This window comes from Salmo salar, chromosome 14 (assembly GCF_965601325.2).
Source record: "Salmo salar chromosome 14, fSalSal1, whole genome shotgun sequence".
Lineage (NCBI taxonomy): Eukaryota > Metazoa > Chordata > Actinopteri > Salmoniformes > Salmonidae > Salmo > Salmo salar.
The window spans coordinates 18,802,329-18,818,947 of NC_138304.1; the positions used below are offsets into that span (position 1 = coordinate 18,802,329).

A 16,619-nucleotide genomic window follows, 5' to 3' on the forward strand; every position below is an offset into this window, starting at 1 on the left:
ACTAACACACTGCCGAGCTAGCTATAGTCACATACAGCACAAACAGATCTGGGACCAGGTAGGCCCTCCCTCCAGCCTCACGCCGTTACCACGGTTCCACTAACACACTGCCGAGCTAGCTATAGTCACATACAGCACAAACAGATCTGGGACCAGGCAAAGGTGAAGTCGGTTAATGCTCAACGGGTTTATACTCTTGTCATTCATTTCCCATGTGAGACGATGGGTATTAGATATACATGTGTAAAGGAACATATTTTTTGTTGTGTGTTGGGTGTGTTGTGCTAGCATGCGTGTAGACTGTACGCTCTCTAAAGGTACAGCGCGTAACTAATCCCCTAGTGATATCTACAGAACAAACCTTCGTTCTGTGGAAGTGGGGCGAGATTATTGGAGGTGGACCCATGTCTCCTACAACAGTGTGTTCCATCAGTGAGAGCAGAGCAGATTCCTACCGTTACTGTGCTGTAAATCTAACCTCAGGGCAGTTGTTGAAGAGGAGCGGAGGAACGTGTGAAACATCATACAGATGCTACAACCTATAGGTAAAACTGGAGAAAATGGTTTGGTCCTATTGGATGGTTCTGGTTATACTGTAGCCCGTTTTATAGTACGTTTGATTCTGTTATGGGATTATTGAACACACCGTGACATGGCGTCTGAGGCGTCGTATTTTGTTAGCTGACCTCCGGTTTGCCGTGTTTCTCTCTTAAACCAACATTGTTTTGGGAGCAAACGATAAAGGAGGGAGACGGAAAGATAGACAGAGAGAGAGAGAGAGAGAGAATGAACGGCAGAGAGAGAGAGCGAGCCAGACATCGGGAGAGAGCGACACTCAGAGAGCAAAAGGTCAGCAGTGAGTGACAGCCAGGCGGAGATGACACAGCGCAGCTTCCAAGTGACACTGTTGTTATGTAGATGAGGATTAGGTCCTGAAAAGGCCCCGGCATAAAGGACCCATTACCCAGGGGTCCCTAGGGGCCATTTGAGGGGACAAACGGGACAGATTCTGTTGCGCCGCTGCCCGCCAGGCCTTTTGTGGCCCCGGCATTCGATACCCTCAGATAGTACACACACTGCCTATCTCTCTCCTTTTATCTCTCTCTCCCTCGCTCATGTTGTCCCCTCCTTTCTCATTCTCCTTCTATCACTGTCCCTCTCTCTCTCTTCGTTTGTTTTATGACCCTCTCTTTTCTCTCACTCTCTGTGCCTGTATCTCACTCTCTCTCTCGCTCACTCTCTCAATTCAATTTCAATTTAAGAGGCTTTGGGAAACATATGTTTACATTGCCAAAGCAAGTGAAATAGATAATGAACAAAAGTGAAATAAACAATAAAAAAATAACAGTAAACATTACACAAGACATTTCAAATGTCATATTATGCCTATATGCAGTGTTGTAATGATGTACAAATAGTTAAAGGACAAAAGGGAAAATAAATAAACATAAATATAAGTTGTATTGACAATTGTGTTTGTTCTTCACTGGTTGCCCTTTTCTTGTGGAAACATGTCACAAATATTGCTGCTGTGATTGCACAGTATGGTATTTCATCCAATAGATATGGGAGTTTATCCAAATTTGATTTGTTTTCAAATTCTTTGTGGGTCTGTGTAATCTGAGGAAATATGTGTCTCTAAAATGGTCATACATTTGGCAGGAGGTTAGGAAGTGCAGCTCAATTTCCACCTAATTTTGTGGGCAGTGTGCACATAGCCTGTCTTCTTTCTCAATAGCAAGGCCATGCTCACTGAGTCTGTACATACTGTAGTCAAAGATTTCCTTAAGTTTGGGTCAGTCATAGTGGTCAGGTATTCTGCCACTGTGTACTCTCTGTTTAGGGCCAAATAGCATTCTAGTTTGCTCAGTTTTTTTGTAAATTCTTTCCAATATGTCAAGTAATTATCTTTTTGTTTTCTCATGATTTGGTTGAGTCTAATTGTGTTGCTGTCATGGGGCCCTGTGGGGTGTGTTTGTGTTTGTGAACAGAGCCCCAGGACCAGCTTGCTTAGGTGGTTATGGAAGGTTTGGGAATCGCTTCCTTTTAGGTGGTTGTAGAATTTAACGTCTGTTTTCTGGATTTTGATAATTAGCGGGTATCGGCCTAATTCTGCTCTGCATGCATTATTTGGTGTTTTACATTGTCTAGTTTTTCTGTGTGCTCTAGGGCAACAGTGTCTAGATGGAATTTGTATTTGTGGTCCTGGCAACCAGACCTTTTTTGTCTTACTGAGATTTACTGTCAGGGCCCAGGTCTGACATAATCTGTGCAAAAGATCTAGGTGCTTTAGGCCCTCCAGGCCCTCTTTGGTTGGTGACAGAAGCACCAGGTCATCAGCAAACAGTAGACATTTGACTTCTGATTCTAGTAGGGTGAGGCCGGGTGCTGCAGACTGTTCTAGTGCCCTCGCCAATTCGTTGATATATATGTTGAAGAGGGTGAGCCTTAAGCTGCATCCCTGTCCCACCCCACAGCCCTGTGGAAAGAAATGTGTGTTTTTTGGCAATTTTAACCACACACTTGTTGTTTGTGTACATGGATTTTATAATATCGTATGTTTTTCCCCCAACACCACTTTCCATCAATTTGTATAGCAGACCCTCATGGCAAATTGAGTCGAAAGCTTTTTTTAAACCAACAAAGCATGACAAGACTTTGCCCTTGTTTTGGTTTGTTTGTTTGTCAGTTAGGGTGTGCAGGGTGAATACGTGGTCTGTCGTACCGTAATTTGGTAAAAAGCCAATTTGACATTTGCTCAGTACATTGTTTTCCCTGAGGAAATGTACGAGTCTGCTGTTAATGATAATGCAGAGGATTTTCCCAAGGTTGCTGTTGATGCATATCCCACGGTAGTTATTGGGGTCAAATTTGTCTCCACTTTTGTGGATTAGGGAGATCAGTCCTTGTTTCCAAATATTGGGGAACATGCCAGAGCTGAGGATGATGTTAAAGAGTTTAAGTATAGCCAATTGGAATTTGTGGTCTGTATATTTTATCATTTCATTTAGGATACCATCAACCCCACAAGCCTTTTGGGGTTAGAGAGTTTGTATTTTGTCCTGTAGTTCATTCAATGTAATTGGACAATCCAGTGTGTTCTGGTAGTCTTTAATAGTTGATTGTAAGATTTGTATTTGATCATGTATATGTTTTTGGTGTTTGTTCTTTGTTATAGAGCCAAAAAGATTGGAGAAGTGGATTATCCATACATCTCCATTTTGGATTGATAACTCTTTGTGTTGTTGTTTGTTTAGAGTTTTCCAATTTTCCCAGAAGTGGTTAGATTTCTGTATTTCTGTATTGTTTTAGTGATTCACCATAGTGAAGGCGTAGACTCAGGTTTTCTGGGTCTCTATGTTTTTGGTTGGATAGGTTTCTCAATTTCTTTCTTAGGTTTTTGCATTCTTCATCAAACCATTTGTCATTGTTGTTCATTTTGTTAGGTTGTCTGCTTGACATTTATAGAATTGATAGGGAAGCTGAGAGGTCAGATATACTGTTTAGGTGTTCTACTGCCAAGTTAAACCTTCACTATTAAAGTGAAACGTTTTGTCCAGGATTTTGTCTAAAAGGGATTGAATTTGTTGTTGCCTAATTCTTTTTTTGCTAGATTTCTACACTACTTTGATTCCATCTATAGCGTTTCTTAATATTACTCAGTTCCTTTGGCTTTGATGCCCCTCATGATTCCTGTTGCTCTGCTCACAGCCTGGGCAAATGTCCTGCTGTCATGTTGAGGTCCTTTCCGCAGGGGCGTGGGGCATGTGAATGGCAGAAGGGGCATATGTCTGATGTGGGGGGGCCTATATAGGGTGTGGCCAGGGTTTGCTTGGGGTGCTCTTAGCTGGTTGGGGTGTGGCTGGTGTAGGTCCTCTTGGCGTGGGTTCTCTCGGTGCAGGTCCTTCAGGAGGGGGTCTTGCAGGTCTGGGAGGGTGTCTCGCTGGTCTGGGCGGGGTGTCTGTTACTCTGTTGCTCCTGTGTGAGGTGCTGGGGCTACGGTTGAGGGTGACGTCCTTCAGGGTCCTGTCAAAAGTTGGGATTGCTGCCTTGTAGAGGTGGACCTGGTCATAAAGGCTGTTCAAGTCCAGGGTAGAGTGGTGAGCCAGGTATTCATTAGGTTTTGAGGCACAGTCTCGCAAAAGGCTTGCATTCACCCACTGTGTGGTGGCAGGGTGAAAGTATTTTTGTAGTAGCAGGGTGGAGATAACCACTTGTGCGTTGAAGAAAGTTGACAAAGCTTTTTAAATCACTACCTTGAGTGCTGTTGCCACCCTTTCCTGCTGGGCCCTCAGGTCATTTATGCCTGTGTGAATATGATGTGGTTGGGGCACCTTAGTCTGCCCTCTGACAACAGCTCCAGGGCATGCCTGGTGTTTGGGCACCAGAGTTTAGCCACATTGTGTTTGGGAAAAAGTTTATCCTCTTGAATGTATTTGCCATTTGAGTCAATGAGGTGCACAATCTCAATCAGACAGCCGTCCATCTCCACCTTCTGCCCTCCGGGTCTTGTGTGGGGGGTGTTGTTGTGCTGGTCTGTTTTGTGGGTTTGTTCTGTCTGGATTTTGTGGACAAGCTCTCTGAGCTCCACCATGTCTCTCTCCAGCTCTCTGAATGTATCCCTCTCAATGATGGAGAAGCAGTGCAGTTGTGGGACCTGGGTGTGTTCAGTCCTGGGGGGGTGACTATCCTCGTCTCCAGGACAGTTTGAAGAGGCGTGATCAGACTCACTCAGGATGGGGGAGTCATCACAGAGAGAGATCTTTTCCTGCTGTGCTCTCTCTTTGATCCCGTAAAAGTCCTGCTGGAACAGCATGAGGATGCCCTGCACCATTACTGTCCCAGACGTGTACACGTTGACAGAGGTTGTTTCACTTTCCTCAATGTTTAGTATTCTGAGTTTCCACCCTGGGCCAATACCCTCTCTCTTGACGTAGGGGTGTGTGCTCTTGTAGCTCTGTGGGGATGGTCTGTTCCCCTCTTTGTAGCAGTCAGCAAATAGTGTCTCTGGATTGTCTTTAAGGAGCTTTTTTGTACTTATTCCGTGCAGTGTTATTTTTAATATCCATGGGGTACTGTATTGTAATGACCTCTGGACAGGGATAAGCCATTGGGGCTTCAAAGACCTCTGCATTTGGGTTTTCACACATCTGACTTCCCACTTCAGTGCTAATTGAAGGTGCCGCCAGGTCTGTTCTGTCCTAGCAGCTTGGTAGCTTAGTATACTTATTTACTTGGCTTTATATAACAAAATGACCCAGAGATTAATGTCTTTTACTTTGGCTTCAGAAGTAGCTTCAGACTGGATAATACTCACTCAGATGTGTTTTTCTTCTGCTGGTTTTGGAATGTTAGAAGCAATGCATTCTGGGGTGGCGAGAGGTCATTGCCATGGCAGCCCATGATAGAGCCACGATGCTGTTGACATTTAAAGAGATTAAAGAAATTCTTCCTTGATTCTCCTAGTGTGTGTGTGTGTGTGTGTGTGTGTGAGAGAGAGAGAGAGAGAGAGGAGAGAGAGAGAGAGAGAGAGAGAGAGAGAGAGAGAGAGAGAGAGAGAGAGAGAGAGAGATGTGCACACTGCCCACAAAATGAGGTGGAAACTGAGCTGCACTTCCTAACCTGATAAATGTATGACCATATTAGAGACACATATTTCTCTCAGATTACACAGATCCACAAAGAATTTGAAAAAAACGAACTATTTTGATAAACTCCCATATATATTGGATGAAATACCACAGTGTACCATCACAGCAGCAAGACTTGTAACCTGTTGCCACAAGAAAAGCGCAACCAGTGAAGAACAAACACCATCATAAATACAAGCCATATTTATGTTTATTTATTTTCCCTTTTGTACATCGTTACAACACTGTATATAGCCATAATGACATTTGAAATGTAATGTTTACTGTACATTTGTTATTGTTTATTTCACTTTTGTTTATTATCTATTTCACTTGCTTTGGCAATGTAAACATGTGTTTCCCATGCCAATAAAGCCCCCTTGAGAGGGAAAGACTGAGAAAGAGAGAGAGAGAGATACATTGAGCACGCGAGAGAGAGAGAGAGAGAGAGAGAGGGGGGGGAAGACTGAGAGAGAGAGAGAGAGAGAGAGAGAGAGAGAGAGAGAAAGAGAGAGAGAGAGAACAAGAGGCTGGGCTTCAGTGTTTACTCCAGATAAGAGCACAGGCAGGGTCACCCTGTTTAATCTGCCCAGTGGCAAACTGTTTAATCTGCCCATAGCCACTTTCCAGGATTCACTCAGCATGGATAAACACACATGCTTAGGCACGGACACACTCACACACTCATTTACGCACGCACACACATAGAAACACACACTCACTCCCTCACACGTCACAGGAGAGACACATGCGAACACACACAAATGAGGGTGCACACACGCACGTGCACGCCTGCACGCACACGCACGCACACATATCTGAGATGTGTAAGTAATTATCATAAGGCAACCTGTAGGGCTGTGTATGTTGCTAAGAGGATTGTACAGAGTGGCGCTGTGAAGTGACAGTGTATGGAACCTCCAGACCTCCACATGACATTCTCCTATTAGAGCCCACTGAGTTGCCATCAGCTGGCATCACAGGGGGCACTGTTGGCACTGTTTACACCCAGGGTACTGATACACACTCCGACATACTCCATACAAGAGCTTGGTGTTACACTGGCACCGACATTGAGGTTGGACTGTAAGGTACTATGGGGTTTTATATGGGTAGGAAACCCACACGCACACACACACACACACGCACGCACGCACACACACACTATTACACACACTCTGTCATTCACTTTCTCTTCACTTTCTCAGAGGAGCGTCCGCGGAGGCAAGCACTGTGCCTTCTAATCCTCTGACCCCACATAAAAAGGTCCATTAAATGCCTCGCCCGTTCCAGCCCTCCTTTCTCTTTCTCTCCTTCTCTCTCTGAGGATCATCCCCCTCTCCCTTCTCTCTCTCTCTCTCTCTCTCTCTGAAGATCATCTCCCTCTCTCTCCCTTTCCTCTCCCCTCCACTCAGTAAATCCAGCTAATGTCTCTGGAAGAGGGTTCTGATTGCAGGCCACCAGCCCAGCTGTTTTTGGGCGGAGATGCATTCACACTGCTCTGTATATCTCCCTATAGCAGCATTACTATGTCAATGTGTCTCCCTATAGCAGCATTACCATGTCAATGTGTCTCCCTATAGCAGCATTACTATGTCAATGTGTCTCCCTATAGCAGCATTACCATATCAATGTGTCTCCCTATAGCAGCATTACCATGTCAATGTGTCTCCCTATAGCAGCATTACCATGTCAATGTGTCTCCCTATAGCAGCATTACCATGTCAATGTGACTCCATATAGCAGCATTACCATGTCAGTGTGTCTCCCTATAGCAGCATTACCATGTCAATGTGTCTCCCTATAGCAGCATTACCATGTCAATGTGTCTCCCTATAGCAGCATTACCATGTCAATGTGTCTCCCTATAGCATCATTACCATGTCAATGTGTCTCCCTATAGCAGCATTACCATGTCAATGTGTCTCCCTATAGCAGCATTACCATGTCAATGTGTCTCCCTATAGCAGCATTACCATGTCAATGTGTCTCCCTATAGCAGCATTACTATGTCAATGTGTCTCCCTATAGCAGCATTACCATGTCAATGTGTCTCCCTATAGCAGCATTACCATGTCAGTGTGTCTCCCTCCCTGCCTGTCGTCAGTACACTTCATTGGGAAGTGGAACACACACACACACACACACACACACACACACACACACACACACACACACACACACACACACACACACACACACAGTCTGGTGATGAGCGAGGTTGATGAAAGCAGTGCTTAGTGTGATGGACTGGGATGAAAGGATGGGATAGGTCTGTGTATCGACTCCAAGGCTTGGACAAGAAAGGGAGAGGTCTGTTAGCTATATGAATGATTAGTAGACTACTGGCCTGGTCTACTGTCTGTTGGGTCTCCTCAAAATTGGATCTCCTGTCTATTGACTTATGATGGCTCATTCACTTCTTAGCTTCTAGGTCCACAATATATAGCACACATTTCAGTACAGAAAGAAAAGACCTATTTATCAGCCAGTCAGTTTATCAGGGTAACTAAACTGAAAGTTACATATAGCAGTTCTGATTGGAGTATGATGCTTGCAATACCACCATCGTTTTGGGTTGTATTTCTGTACAGCAGACTGAATACTGCATATAGGCTAAACACTGTTAACCCTACGGTAGGTCACCCTGACTGAACAAAAGCCTCCACCACCGTAAATGATCGTATTGTTATTAAACATTGTATTATAGTAAACCCCAAATGCCTTGAGGCCCGAGATGTGACAAATAGACTGTAACGTTAGTTGAGCTGGCAGTCAGTCGAAGGGAGGGACAGATTCTTTCCATTTGATGATTGAGCTAGCCTTTACAGTAGAACTGGTGCTCCTGAAACACTGCAGCCCCATAGTGGATCATATTAGACATTCACTGGCACCGGGAGTTCAAAGGTCTCCGAGAAATATCTGCATCTGTGATGTACTGTCCCAGTGGGTTATTGGAGACACACAAAAACAGACAATGTTTCACTCCCGTTTTTATCCACTGTCGACGTGTTGTGTGTTTTAATAAACCTCAGTGGGAGTATATTAGAGTCCTACTTCTTTTCTTTCTGTTATTTGTCTGTTCCAACACCTGAACCAGTGGCATGTGCCAATATTTTATTCTATTTTCATAAAGTTAATATTCTGTTGCTCAGAGCAGCAGCAGGTAGGCAGTGTGTATTGAAGCCAAGAGAGGCTTGTGTGGGTTTTGGGATCATGAATAGGCAAATAGCAGTGAGGGCGTCAACACTCCATATAAAAAATATAGGCAGTATTGTATTGTGTCATCTCCACCTCCCTCAAATCTTGAGACATCTGTGAGAGAGAGTGAGAAGGGAATACCTAGTCAATTGTACAACTGAATGCATTTTACTGAAATGTGTCTTCCGCATTTAACCCAGCCCCTCTGAAAAACTGGACATTTTAGAGTGGCTTTTTATTGTCCTCAGCACAAAGTGCACCTGTGTATTGATCATGCTGTTTAATCAGCTTCTTGATATGTCACACCTGTCAGGTGGATGGATTATCTTGGCAAAGGAGAAATGCTCACTAACAGGGATGTAAACACATTTGTTCACAACATTTGAGAGAAATAAGGTTTTTGTGCACCTGGAACATTTCTGGGATCTTTTATTTCAGCTCATGAAACATGGGACCAACACTTTACATGTTGCATTTATATTTTTGTTCAGTATATAAGCGGTTTGTTCTAGTGTGAGGTTCACTATCGGTGCTTATTAAATGCCACTTAGACATCATAGAAAGGGATAGAGAGATTGGAGAGAGAGAGATAGATACACACTAACACGCACCCGACCAGGGTTCAAACCAAGGTCACCTGTGCAAGTCTTCAGGTGTCAGGCAAGCTTACTCATCATGCGAGCTAGCAAAGTTCACACACACAAGCTCAAGCCTCATTAAAAAGCGTAGAGATAAAAGCAGAGAGCCAGCTCCTCTTCATATTCCCAGCCTGCCCCTAGGGTCTGAATAGAAGACACCCAGAGGGGCAACCATAAACCCCCTGTCCCTTCGTCACCCCCTCAGTGACCGCCCGGCAGTATTCCATGTCAGGGGCCCCTTGGAATCCCGGCCTCAGGGAATACCATCTCTCTGTTTGAAGTCCGGCCTGAAATCTATAGCCTGCTGCGGACAGCAGCAGAGAGCAGTGCATGTATTATTAACAGGGATACTTCGGGATTTTGACAACAAGGCCCTTTATCTGCTAGCATGCAGATACCCATAGACGCCCAGTCATTGTGCTAACGCTAGTTAGCATTGGCTCACAAAACTACCTCAAACTTCCTTCGTACTGGACACAGAGACATACAAATGGTATCCACAAGTTTATCTGACTCTAGGGAAGTAGATAAAGGGCCTCATTGCCAAAATCCCGAAGTATCCCTTTGTCTAAATCCCAATGTGGGCCTCATACTACCATGGCTACCTAAATCATCCACAGCTTCCTTCTATCCTCTGGGGTCGTATGTATCTAACGTCTCAGAGTAGCAGTGCAGATTTAGGATCAGTTTAGCCTTTTTAGATAACAATGAATAAGAACTTGGACAGGGGGGAACTGATCGCTTGATATACTGCCCCTGCTCCAAGTCTTTCTACTGTAGCAGTGTTAAATTGTCCCTGGTGGCCCCCTGGCCATATTCGAGTGTATTACATAGCATTAATCCACTGAGCCAACATTAAATCTAATTACACACACCCACGCCCACACACGCATGGAAAATATGATTCTGTTGGCCGTCTCTCTCTTTGGTCAGGCTTACACACACACACACACACACACACACACACACACACACACACACACACACACACACACACACACACACACACACACACACACACACACACACACACACACTACACTCACACACTTTTCTTTTTTTATCATGGAGACGGTGGCGTCAGGGCAATAGAATCTGTCCTTGAGAAAATGGAGAGAATGTGAGAATAGATGAGGGAAGAGAGGAAGCCAGGGAAAAAAGGACTTCTGCAGACTTTCTTAGTGATTATTATTGTCACTTTTTCCCTTTTTATCCTTCTTTCCTTCTACCCTTTCTTTCACTTGTTTCTTTGGCGGGCCAAACCGGGTCATTCCCTGCGCCTGATGAGGTGATGGTGCTGAAGTTGTCAGGGCGGTCTTGTCACATACTCACATACACATACACAAAAGTCAGTATTCGACGTCCATCCTTTTTTGAGGACTCCGGGAGGTGACGTGGATACCGGCCCCTAGGGGCAACAGTGAGCGCTGTAAACCTTCAAGTACGTTTCAGTTTTGCTAGAGCGTTGTGGACGAGGATAGCGGATGGGCTAAGCATCTGCCTCTGTCTGTATGTGTGTGTGTGTGTAATTAGATTTAATCCAGCGATAGAAAGTTTTTTTTGAGATTTTTGTTTTAAGCCTTTCCCAAACCTTAACCCTAACCTTAAAAATGTTGACTTAATGCCTAAACTTAACCTTAAACACTTTGAAATTTGACGTTTGCAACGACTTTGACAATTGGATGTTTGAGAAACATGGATGAATGTGTAATTCTGATGTGAGACTGTGAGAGCTACAGTTGAAGTTGGAAGTTTACATACACATTAGCCACATTTAAACTCAGTTTCACAATTCCTGTCATTTAATCCTAGTAACAATTCCCTGTCTTAGGTCAGTTAGGATCACCACTTTATTTTAAGAATGTGAAAAGTCAATAATAGTAGAGAGAATTATTTATTTCAGCTTTTATTTCTTTCATCACATTCCCAGTGGGTCAGAAGTTTACATACACTCAATTAGTATTTGGTAGCATTGCCTTTAAATTGTTTAACTTGGGTCACACGTTTCGGGTAGCCTTCCACAAGCTTCCCACAATAAGTTGAGTGAATTTTGGCCCATTCCTCCTGACAGAGCTGGTGTAACGGAGTCAGGTTTATAGGCCTCCTTGCTCATACACGCTTTTTCTGTTCTGTCCACAAATATTCTATAGGATTGAGGTCAGGGCTTTGTGATGGCCACTCCAATACCTTGACTTTGTTGTCCTTAAGCCATTTTGCCACAACTTTGGAAGTATGCTTGGGGTCATTGTCCATTTGGAAGACCCATTTGCGACCAAGCATTAACTTCCTGACTGATGTCTTGCGATGTTGCTTCAATCTATCCACATAATTTTCCTCCTCATGATGCCATCTATTTTGTGAAGTGCATCAGTCCCTCCTGCAGCAAAGCACCCCCACAACATGATGCTGCCACCCCCATGCTTCACGGTTGGGATGGTGTTCTTAGGCTTGCAAGCCTCCCCATTTTTCCTCCAAACATAACGATGGTCAATATGGCCAAACAGTTTTATTTTTGTTTCATCAGACCAGAGGACATTTCTCCAAAAAGTATGATCTTTGTCCCCATGTGCATTTGCAAACTGTAGTCTGGCTTTTTTATGGTGGTTTTGGAGCAGTGGCTTCTTCCTTGCTGAGCGGCCTTTCAGGTTATGTCGATATAGGGCTCGTTTTACTGCGGATATAGATACTTTTGTACCGGTTTCCTCCAGCATCTTCACAAGGTCCTTCGCTGTTGTTCTGGGATTGATTTGCACATTTCGCACCAAAGTACGTTCCTCTCTAGGAGACAGAACGTGTCTCCTTCCTGAGCGGTATGACGGCTGCGTGGTCCCATGGTGTTTATACTTGCCTACTATTGTTTGTACAGATGAACGTGGTACCTTCAGGCATTTGGAAATTGCTCCCAAGGATGAACCAGACTTGTGGAGGTCTTTTATTTTTTTTCTGAAGTCTTGGCTGATTTCTTTTAATTTTTCCATGATATCAAGCAAAGAGGCACTGAGTTTGAAGGTAGGCCTTGAAATACATCCACAGGTACACCTCCAATTGACTCAAATTATGTAAGTTAGCCTATCAGAAACTTTGAAAACCATGACATATTTTTCTGGAATTTTCCAAGCTGTTTAAAGGTACAGTCAACTTAGTGTATGTACACTTCTGACCCACTGGAATTGTGATACAGGGAATTATAAGTGAAATAATCTGTCTGTAAATAATTGTTGGAACAATTACTTGTGTCATGCACAAAGTAGATGTCCTAACCGAGTTGCCAAAACTATAGTTTGTTAACAAGAAATTTGTGGAGTGGTTGAAAAACGAGTTTAATTGACTCCAACCGTTAGTGTATGTAAACTTCCGACTTCAACTGTAGTTGTGCATCCCCACACACACACACACACACACACACACACACACACACACACACACACACACACACACACACACACACACACACACACACACACACACACACACACCACTTTATGTGGGAAGTTCAGATCACTGTTGAAATACCAGTCATGACTTTAGGATGTCTGTAGAACTACAGCCTGACTCCCTGCTCTGCCATTGTCCCTGTGATGTGGGGTGGGAAACCCCTCCCACTGCTGTTCTCTACCCTCACTGTGTGAAGTACGGCCTGCTTTGCCCTGCTACCCGCTGAGCCTGGTCACAATATCAATATTCTCTGCCCGTTTCTCATAAAAAACTGGAATGTGTGTCTTTAGCCCCCTGCTGGGGTGCTTTAGAGTGATTTACACACACACACACACACACACACACACACACACACACACACACACACACACACACACACACACACACACACACACACACACACTTGCGTTAGCATACATACACACAAGCACACACACACACAAGCACGTGCACACACACACACCCCCACACACCCCCACAAATACCCACACAGACCCCCCCCCCCCCCCCCCACACACACACACACACACACACACACACACACACACACACACACACACACACACACACACACACACACACACACACATCGAGTCAGCATCTTTCTCTGTCAGTCCCCTCCTCTCACCATGTAAACTCTTCTTAAGAAGGGGATTGGTAACTCCTGGCAACGCAGTCTTCAGTCTGAATAGGATAAACACACTCTCACACACACACACACACACATGCATTTCTCCGGAGCTGCCTGTTCATCTCAGACTAAAGAATGTTTTTGAAGAAAAGAGAGATGGAGAGGGGGGGGTGGGGGGGTGGAGAGTGAATGAGAATATATTGCATATTTGTGAGGTGTTAGCGCTAAATTGAAAGCCCTTATGAGACTAAATACCTGATTTGTCCTCGGATGCCAGGGTATTTCTACTGGGGGGAGAGAGACAGACTGACATGTTTTTTGTTTCCACTCTTCTTCCCTCTCTCACCCCCCTTTGGGCCCTTCTTTTCTGTTCTCCTCTCCTCCTTTTCTTCTCCTCTTCTCCTTATCTCTCTCTCTCCTCTCTTCCCACCATTCTCTTTCCCTCCTCTATGTGTTGGTCGTCATGGTAGCCGTGGTGGTGTGCAGAGCAACAGGACAAGCAACTTTTACTGCATATAAAAGCGATTATGTCCACTCTGCCATGTCATAGACTGGCCCTAGATACATACACTGGCTGTCTAAGACTGGCACAATTATCGTATATTAGGTATGTCCTAGCAAATGTTCAAAGATGCATTATGATGCATTACCAGATCAAGACATCTTTCAACAAAAATTACAATTATTACAATAACCTTTACCATTTGCATGACAATGAATCATTCCACCTAATTCCATAATCGTCACATCCCTAGCTGTCTCAATACTCTAAAAAGGCTTCATGTCCTTCAGCTTGTGGATCATATGGGATTAAATCTTCCCACTGGGCAAAAACTGATTGAATTAACGTGGTTTCCACGTCATCTCATAGATTTGCAAAAAGTCATCAACGTAAGGGCATTTAATCTTTTAACCTAAATCCAATGACATGGTCAATTTTTTTTGTTGATTTCACATTGAATTCACGTTAGTTGACAACTCAACCAAATGTAATTCAAAGCTAGATGTTGAACGGACGTCTTTGCCCAGTGGGTTGGCTTGCACTGATAGTTAAGAGTCCACGCAGAAGATCGCCACGTGTTAGTAACGCGTTTAACATTTATGTAATATTCATTAAAACAGTTTGCGAACCAAGAGCCAAACCCACGGCCAAGATCTAAAAAGTACAAACACATCATAGCAAGTGAGTCACTGTGATCAGACACATGAACACACCCACCCCTGCAGCTCTGACCGTGCTGTATCTCTTTCCATCTCACAACATCCTCACAACTGATTCACTCATAACACTCTGCTAACATTGCTTTGCCCTGTGCTCTACATGGCCTGCGTCCCAAATGAAACCCTATTCCCTGTATAGACCACTCCTTTTTACCACAGCCCTATGGGCCCTGGTCAAGTACGCCACATCGGGAACAGGGTGCCATTTGGGACGTAGTGATGGAGAAGGCTGCATACATAACAGCAAGGAACAGTAAACCGTGTCCACAGCCAACTTGAGTCAAGATCAGAACAACTGGAGCATTGTCTGTTATGCCAAGAACAGGAGCAGGGAGAAACATGTTGGAACAGAACAGAGTAGAGCAGAACAGATCCCATGTTGTAGGTGCTGCTGACGCTTGGCATGAGATCTAAGGGCTAAAGCTAAGCATGAGGATCTCAGTCTCGCCCATGTGGTATACACTTTGTTTCCAGGGTGGCCGGCGCACTATAGCTGCACCTTAGAGCGTGACCAATCAGAAGAATGCATTTTTGATTCCTCTGAAGTCTGTTGGTGCGCTACTTAGGTGCACTTTGCAGCATGACCAATCGGATTCATATTTGTGATTTGTTACTTTTGAAGATTGTCATTGACGACATCAAACAGGAAGTAAGCGCTCTATTTCCTATCCCTCCTTCACAGTGGCGTTGAACCTAAATAGCTTTATCAATCCATCGCCAGAGTAGAAATTGTTCCCTGTCCTTTGGAATGTAGCACCACATTGCCTAGTGCTAGTTCTTGTTTTTCTCTTGGAATTGTCCTCGTCGTGATACACACGAGAAGGGACTGGAGTTTTTCCCAGTGAGATCTTGTGGTCAGGGAAAACACCCCACCTTATAATATCTGAAGAAGACTGGGGACTTGTAGTTGGCATCAAACTGGGCATCGTGCGCAGCACACTGATGTCATGGGCATTAAATGTTACTTTCTAGTACTTCCACAGTCCCTTTTCAGAACAGGCCACATAGGCAGAGGGAAGCCTATCCCGTCAATGATACCATATAAAGCCCCTATAAAATCACATTATTGAAAGGCTTTATCTAGAATATTCCTCACACCCGAATACAATTTAGGTGGACTGAGAATATGGGCCTTGCCTCCACATAGCTGCTATATCACGATGAACTTTACTGCGCTTTTCAAACCACTCCTGCTCCATTGAGATTGGGACGGTAATAAACAACCATGCATCCCGACACAAACAAAAACACAACATTTTGGAATGCCGCCAGTTAACGAGTCGCCACGGTCATTGTGAAGGCGGTTGCCACAGCGTTTTAATTAACGGACTTGATTTTCTCATTAATTAAAGGGGGGCTTTAAAGACGACTGGGCCAAACGGTGTTGTAACACACACGCACACACACATTAGCAGGAATAGTGTTGTGTATAATATCTTCGGAAGTTGTAGGGATATTAAAGGTCGACTTTGGGCAAAAATGCGAAAATAATGGCTTTAAACTGATCAATGCACAATCATACCAGTTAATTTAATGCAACAAAAAAATCACCAAAATATATGAATAAGATATTTGGCTACAGAAGTGCCATTTCTTACAGATATCTACAGCTTCCGTCCAAAAACAAATCCTGTGAAATTACATCAACATTACTGGCGCGCATGACCAGAATGATACATTGAGGAACCACCAAAGGCACACCCCATTTCGGGCGAAGTTGGATAGTTTTTCGTGCCTAAAGTCGACCTTTACGGTAATACCTGGTCGGTGGATTATCTCAGCCAGGTTACCTGTGATACAAGTCAGTATTCGACGTCCATCCATGTCTGAGGACGTTGGGAGATGACGTGGAAACTGGCCACT

General features: G+C 44.2%; 1 protein-coding gene across 2 annotated transcripts in view; it reads left to right on the plus strand.

Moving 5' to 3' along the window:
* The window catches only part of LOC106568853 (glypican-5), a 203,903-nt gene that overhangs the window by 117,344 nt on the left and 69,940 nt on the right, over positions 1-16,619 (plus strand). The gene's annotated exons all lie outside the window — the stretch shown is intronic.